General features: G+C 48.3%; 3 non-coding genes across 3 annotated transcripts; 2 read left to right on the top strand and 1 right to left on the bottom strand.

The window, feature by feature from the left end:
* Positions 1-3,612: 3,612 nt before the first annotated feature.
* On the bottom strand, positions 3,613-3,684 carry TRNAH-GUG (transfer RNA histidin (anticodon GUG)). The gene has a single exon. It is a non-coding gene; the product is annotated as a tRNA-His (tRNA).
* A 677-nt stretch (positions 3,685-4,361) lies between these two features.
* On the top strand, positions 4,362-4,433 carry TRNAH-GUG (transfer RNA histidin (anticodon GUG)). The gene has a single exon. It is a non-coding gene; the product is annotated as a tRNA-His (tRNA).
* A 1,463-nt stretch (positions 4,434-5,896) lies between these two features.
* Positions 5,897-5,968, top strand: TRNAH-GUG (transfer RNA histidin (anticodon GUG)). Its single transcript has one exon. It is a non-coding gene; the product is annotated as a tRNA-His (tRNA).
* Positions 5,969-7,607: the final 1,639 nt, after the last annotated feature.

Raw genomic sequence — 7,607 nt, 5'->3', positions numbered from 1 at the left:
ATCACTTCACTGCTTTTTATTCATTCAAAAAATTTACTTATTTCTTGGGTGGATGTTTTGTTTTCCTTGTGCCCTTGGCAAGTTCTTGACTTACCTATGGGGTCATCTGGTCCTGCTCATTGGCCCTCAGCATCCACCTGCTTGTATTGGATTATATTGCAGGTCCACGCAGGTCACCACGGAGTCTTCCTCACGCTGTCCAAACAAGACTGCCTCATATCTGAAGGCTCTTTATGACACATGTGGGCCACTCTGGGTGAGAGTTTATCTTTTTAGTGTAAAACTTCCATCCCTATTAAAAGGTAACACTTACTATTATCAGTCATCTTACTTTGTACAGACAAAGGAGCTGATGGGGTACATGGGCAGATAACAGGCAGGGAACAGGATGACACTATATCACGTTATTTTCCATTGGCACACGTTCTTTTGTTTATTTTTTATTTAACATTCCTTTCTGATTACTGCACTAGACTATCGGTCTATGAGAACAACCAATCTGTCTTATTCATTACTATAACCCCAGAACCTAGAACAGTGCCTAGCACATAGTAGGCTGTTAGTAAATACTGTTGATCAAATGAACGAGAATGAATGAGATAAGGACAACACAAAGAGGTAGAAGGGGATCAGAATGAGGGTGCTGGAATTGCTGAAAATAAACTTCAATTATTTTACAATTCTGGAAGTTTATGTTAGCTCTTCCTTGGAGAGTCTCCTTCCATTGCAGCAAGAGATGTCTCTTCTACAGCATTCCTTGTGTTGTTTTCTGGCTGTTGCCTGTGGACTAGCATTTTCTTTCAGCTGGAAAATAAACTATTTTGGGCAAAAAGGATCATATACAGCTTTGCAGCTCCCCATGAGGTACAGCACTTTAAGAGCTAAAATATGCTAGTTTACTGAATGAATGAATGACTGGAACTTGAGTCCTAAATATCCAGAGACTCCCTGAGGAATGGGCTCAGTGTTATAGGGACTAAATCCAAGGTGGTACCTTCTAGACTAAGTTTTATCCAGCCTCAGCATTCTACATCCACTTCCTGGGGTGCAGTACCTCCTAGTGGAAGTCCAGGGCTGCTGCCTCCTTCCTAGATGCTCCCAAACATGGGCCCTCGGTGTCTCCCTCCCAGAACTCCATCTTCTTCTCAAAACCTCAATGTCACCCTCATCAGTGAAGCCCAGTAGACGATGAGGCCCAGCAGACTCAGGCAGGTCCTTTCTAGTAACCCCAAGTACTCACAAGGTAAATAATGAAGGGCTGCATCAGAGCCAGATAGTTTTCTAGAGCAGACCAGCATCTCAAACTTTAAGGTGCAAATGAATAATCTGGAGAGAATCTTGTTAAAATGAAGGTTCTGATGCAGTAGTTCTGGGTTGGGGACCAAGATTCTGAATCTGAACTAGCTTCCGGGTGACACCAAAGGATGCTGGTCCAGTCTGTACTGCACCCTTGTGGTGACTGGCAGCTACAGCAGTAGCAGCTCCCAGATGTACCAAGTCTGACCAGCAAGCCACGGGGTTGATCATTTAAGTAAACGCTCTGAAGCTTATGAAGTACATTTCTCCCCTTCAAGGTTTGTCCCTTGAAGGTTTGCCTGCCTCTTGCCTGGTGCTGAGACCCTAGAGAAAAGCTCCGACCTCCAGCTGGAAGGGTTAGGGGAAAGGACACATTCCCTGAATCAGAAACTGCAAAACGTGGTTTAAATCAAGAGGTCAAGGGGAGGGAGCTGACTGACTGCTCAGAGGGTGTCCCAGAGCAGCAGTCTCTCATCCCAGGCCAGAATCTCTAGCTCTCAGCTTTGTCAGCCTGGAAACTCCATTTTGTCAGTACACCCAGAGATAAGCAGACTCAAGGGAAATGAATCATACCAGCCAGACTCTTAAGAGTCTAAACCAAATGCCAACAGTAAGAAGAACAAACGTCAACTAATCAGAAACTTGTTCAGAGCAATACTTTCCCTGCAGGAATGTCTACGTGGGCTGGCAAATCATTACCAAAAGTCTGTTTGGGGGCCTGAAATCAGAGCAAGGGGAATCGAGTGAGCGACCTGAGAAGAGGATATTATGACATTTTGATAGCTGGATGCACCCATCTCCATGGATAATTGCATACCTGCCAAGCAGAAGTTAGGAGAGCACCTTCCCCTTCTGTTACTCTTCCTGCAACTGGGAACTTTCTGTTCAGATTTCTTTAGTGCATTCCTGCCCTCAAATACACTTCAGTTGCCTTGGATGGATGTGTATGGCTAGAGTGGGTTACCTCCATTGATATATGTTTGTAGTTTTTATTTTCTTGGTTGACTGTTTTTACTCAAAATACTCTTAGGAAGTGGTTGCCCCAGAATTTCTCCCCAGATTCTGAGAGCAGCTCATTGCCCAGCACTGAAGCACCAGCAGGAGAGGAATGGGGGTTGGAGGGAGGGCCATCAGAGAAAAAGCTGGATCCTTTCCTTGCTTCCCACCCTGACATCTTATTCTAGGCTACAGATTTTTAAAAACTTCAGTACAGTTATTTGGTAAGCGGTCAGAGGAACAGAAGTTGTCACATTTCTGTTGGCTGGTTCTTTTTTTGCTGGTGATGTTGATTTTCTATACATATAACACTTAAATCAGTGTCCAAAGTCTGGCAAGTTCTCAGGCTCACCTTCCTTCATTCTATTCTCTCATGGTCTGAGCTGTCCTGTCGGGTGGCTTTAAAGTCATCAAACTTATGGAAGTGGGAGTGGGGAGACCTGGAAAATTATAGCCCTCCACAGTTTCTTGCTTTACAGGCTGTTCAGTAAGCCTTTGTTGACAGACTGTCAGTAAACGGAGCACAACCCCACTGCAATGTCCATCTCTCCCAGGAATGCTTCCTGACTTGCTGTGCCACCCCCAGGCTCCCTGGGAGAAGCTGGAGAGGCTCATTGCTCACTGAGTCCTATCTCATTCCCTCCTTGACAGTGATACAGCCGCTGCCAGCCACCTGAGAGCCAAATCCAAAACATATTTCCATTTTTGCCTAATGCCTAAATGACAGACCTAAATTTGTTGAGTCTAGATTTTTTAAGTGCTCATAAAACAAAGTAACAAATAAAATTTGCTCTAAACCTGAGGCAGATTAGGAAAAATCCTCAACGAGAATATCCTCACCCAGGAGGCTGTGGAGATGGAGGCCACAAAGTCCTCTTTCGCACCGTCATAGTGGCTACGGGAACCAGCACCTCCAGAGCAGTCAGTTTTCACTCGTCACACTGTATTGTCTACTCTGCACTCTTCTAACGCTTAATAAATGTTTGCACAGTATTCCTATAATCCCTGCACTCCAAAGTATTGACGTTTTAGCGAGTGTGAGAGCTTTTAAGAAAACCCAGTAGATGACTTCACCATTGACAGGGGCCAAATGAGGAAAGATAATGAGTACAACACGGAATAACCTCCCCCAAATTAAACAATCATACGGGAAGGAAGATGACGATTGGCTGATTCACTGAAGACCCTGCGTTCACCCTTTGCGGCGTTATTATAATTTCGGCCCTGACCTAACGTCAAGCAGCAGCTGGGGCCTAACCGCCGAAGAATGTGGCTTCCGGAATCTAAAAAGGCGGCCCTGCCGTGCCATTGTTCCCACAATGCCGTGACTCGGATTCGAACCGAGGTTGCTGCGGCCACAACGCAGAGTACTAACCACTATACGATCACGGCGAGCTACTGGGACGCCACGAGGAGCGGATCATTGAGTGTCGTCCTCGTATAGGTGGCTGCCGCTCTCGCCTTCCCAAGCTGCTCACTGTCGACCAGGCTCCTCTGGCCCTGGCGCCCAGCCCGAAGTGGAGTAGGGGCGCCGTGGACGCCTGGCCGAAGTCTCTGCTGGTCGTCCGCACGACCCGTGAAAGAGAGGACATGAAAGTCCTCTGCAAACTAAAGGACTCCTAGGAGGCCAGGCCTACGTCCGGGACTCTCACGCAGCCTGTACGAATGTGAGGCCCGGGGGTCGCCCGAATGGCGGCGCTGGGCCCCTATCACACCCACCGTGTCCTGGCGCTCACGCTATCTGAATGGTCTCTTGCTAGGAATGGGGCCGCCTCTTAAATCCCACAAGAAGGAAAATCAGTTCGGACCCAGCCGCACAACTTCCTTCGAGATGCGGAGTAAAGGGAACTCGCAGAAAACACACGCCTCGGTAATGAAGCAGTGGGATCTGGCGGCCCGGTGAGTGCTTACGGATATCTAGAAAGCAAGCGAGCAGTGCGCCTGCGTCCCTTCAGGGAGCGGCGAGGTTAGAGATGGGCGGGAACCAGCAGTGACATGGCAAAGGGGCGGGGCCGTAAACAGAGAAGAGCTTAGGCGAGAAAAAAAAGTGCACCGGTCCCCAATAGCGCGCCGTGATCGTATAGTGGTTAGTACTCTGCGTTGTGGCCGCAGCAACCTCGGTTCGAATCCGAGTCACGGCATTGCGAGAGCAGTGGCACGGCAAGGGGTCGGCTTTTTAACGCTCTCCTCCATTTTTATCTTCTGTTTGTAATAACTTCCTTGAAAATGGATCCCAATCCCCTTGTGACAGTTGGAAACAATGTTTACGCCAGGTCTAGCTAAATTGGACTTAGGAAGCATATAGGCTTCCGCTTACCCTGGCCTACGCACGTTATCCTGCCCAGCCCAGACAAAGCACAGAACACTCACAAGGCCAAGAAATGTTATAATTGACATATGTACCAATGTCCATAGCAACACTGAAAACGGGCTCCCAATAATAGGAAGAGAACGCTTCGCAGAGGAGGTGACCTTTGAAGTAGCTCTTAAAGGCAGAAAGGGAATTTGTCAAACAGCCAGGATTGTCAAGCAACCAGGATTATCTCGTGTGCTAAGGGCTCCAAAAGAAACAATCATAATTCCTCTTTGTAAGTCTTCTCTCTTCCCCACCCCCACTACGCCCACAGGCCCTGGTCTGACAGGTAGCAGGCGCCTCTCAAGGACTTGTTGAGTGAATGAAAGCAAGTAACTAGGGAATGGGAAACGACACTGAGGGAAGGCCACAGGATGAGCTGGACAAATTTCCCGCAGTCTCGGGGGCGGGGATGAGAGGCGGAGGAGTGAGAGGATTCTATTCGTGTTTAGCAAGATCCCTCTGGCGGCTCTGAAGGGGGGCAGTGACTAGAGCAGACAACACTGAAGAGACCGGTGGTCTCTCTGCATTCACTTGTTAGAACCAGGGGTATGTTCTCATTTTAGCAAAAAGCCACTGCCTACTGTGGACTCGGCCTGGTTCTAGGCGTCATGGAGACGAGAGCACTGATGTACAAGAAGAAAAATCAGACCCAGTCCCTGCTGCGCCCAGGGACGCAACAGAGGAGGGCACCGGGTCCGGCGGGAGCCCTGCGGAGGGACGAGTCAGGGCCGTCGCGGGAATAAGAGAACAAGGAAGCGGGTGCTGGAGGCGGGGAGAACGGCAGGGTGTGTTCACTGAGTCCCTTCTAAGTGGACTGCCCAGTTCTGCGGGCATCTACATTATCCGTAGAGAGAAGCCCTGAGGAGCGCACCCCGGCAGGTTTGGAGTCGCTGGAAGGGTCTCCGGGACAGAGGAGATGGGCGTCCTCCAAGGAATGAGAGTTACACAGCTTGTGAACACTCAGCTCCGGCCAGTCCCGTCTATGGATGCCCAAGTGGTACCCCCTAAACTTTTACATGGAACCCACCCTTTCCCACTGCATCATCCCCACCTCCCGTGGCTAATGGGCCAAAACAGGAGAGAACCAGACCAACTGACAAGAGAGCAATGCGCCTGCGCATTCTCAGACCCGGCCTTAGGCCGGAACCCGCCCCATAGGTGGACCTTTTGGTGACGTGCAGAATGGGAAGGCCTTTAACTGTTGAAGACGACAATGAGAAAGGGCCGCTGACAGGTCCCCGGTAGCTCGCCGTGATCGTATAGTGGTTAGTACTCTGCGTTGTGGCCGCAGCAACCTCGGTTCGAATCCGAGTCACGGCATTGTGGGAACAATGGCACGGCAAGGGGCTTGTCTTTTCTAATTCCTTTTTTTCCTCCCCAGCCCATAACACTTTGTATAAATCGTGACTCATTTTTTAAAAATGAAACGCTGCATCTCTCTCCTCTGAAAACTGAAACACCTCTATGATCACCACCTTCAGTAATTCTCATTTAATTATCTGAATACAGCTTTAGATCAAACAGTTGTAACCCCTTACCTCCTGAAAATAAATGGAAAATCAGTGTCTAAATCATTCTCCTACACCAACAAAACAGCGCCCCTGTGGCCTTGCGATTTTTTTCCTTTTCATACATTTATTTTAAAAAATGGTGTATTCATTATCAAATAGAGAATACATATGCACAAGCCAGTGAAAAGTGTCTCCCTCTCATTGTTCACCCTATCTACCAATTATTGCCAGTTTCCAATATATTTTTCTGTGGCAGTCTTTGTATAAATAAATATTTATATATGTATATATGTAGGCAAATATATTCCCCCCTTGCTTCCTGCATAATACAGGTGACCTCTTCCCTTCCTCCTCACCCTCAGAAGTCGGACCTGAAGTGTTAGATTTGCATAGGTAGACAATCTCCCTTTACAGGAAAGAGTATACATACCCAGGGGAATCTCCACCTGATCCAGTCCTTTTTCTCCCCAGGCACTGGCTCGCAGCTAGGGAGGGTGGGACACTATTTGGGATGATAAGATAAGGGAAAGGAATTCCTTACTGTGCTTGTAAAAAACTTTTGGGGGCCTGGGCTCTGCTGGGAATCAGCCCTATTTTTATTTCAGGTTGGAAAGTCAGGGAAGCCTCCTGGGTTTGGAGTTGGGAAGAGGGACTAGACTTGATAGTTCATTTGGAGACCCTCCACTTCCATCTCTTATCTTATTGTCAGGATCCAACTTAAATCACAAACCACTAAAGTTAGAAAATTCAAGTTCATTGAAGGCAGAACTGAATCCTACTATACTTGTGTTCCAAGAATACAGCCTCTCCATAAATATTTGAAAAGAGGTTGCTTGAGTCCATAAATGAGAGAAGTGGCCCGGTTTTATGGTTGCATCTGAAGTTGTATTCCTGCAACACGGAACCATGTTTTGTTTTGTTTTGTTTTGTTATACATTTATTTATTTATTTTTGGCTGCGTTGGGTCTTCGTTGCTGCGCGTGGGCTTTCTGTAGTTGCGGCGAGCGGGGGCTACTCTTCGTTGCGGTGCGCAGGCTTCTCATTGCAGTGGCTTCCCTTGTTGCGGAGCACGGGCTCTAGGCGTGAGGGCTTCAGTACTTGTGGCTCACAGGCTTAGTTGCTCCGTGGCATGTGGGATCTTCCCGGACCAGGGCTCGAACCCGTGTTCCCTGCATTGGCAGGCGGATTCTTAACCACTGCGTCACCAGGGAAGTCCCCTATGTTATTTTTTAATTTTTTTAAATATATTTTTTTAATTAATTTATTTGGCTGCATCAGGTCTCAGTCGCGGCACGCGGGCTCTAGAGCGCGGGCTCAGTTGCCCCACAGCATGTGGGATCCCAGCTTCCCGACCAGGGCTCGGGCCCTCATCCCCTGCACTGGAAGGTGGACTCTCAACCACCGGACCACCGGGGAAGTCCCCCCCCCCCCCCCCCTCATTTTTTTTT

Source organism: Neophocaena asiaeorientalis, unplaced genomic scaffold (genome assembly GCF_003031525.2).
Source record: "Neophocaena asiaeorientalis asiaeorientalis breed wild unplaced genomic scaffold, Neophocaena_asiaeorientalis_V1.1 scaffold713, whole genome shotgun sequence".
Taxonomy (NCBI): Eukaryota; Metazoa; Chordata; class Mammalia; order Artiodactyla; family Phocoenidae; genus Neophocaena; species Neophocaena asiaeorientalis.
This window is presented reverse-complemented; position numbering and strand designations above follow the sequence as displayed.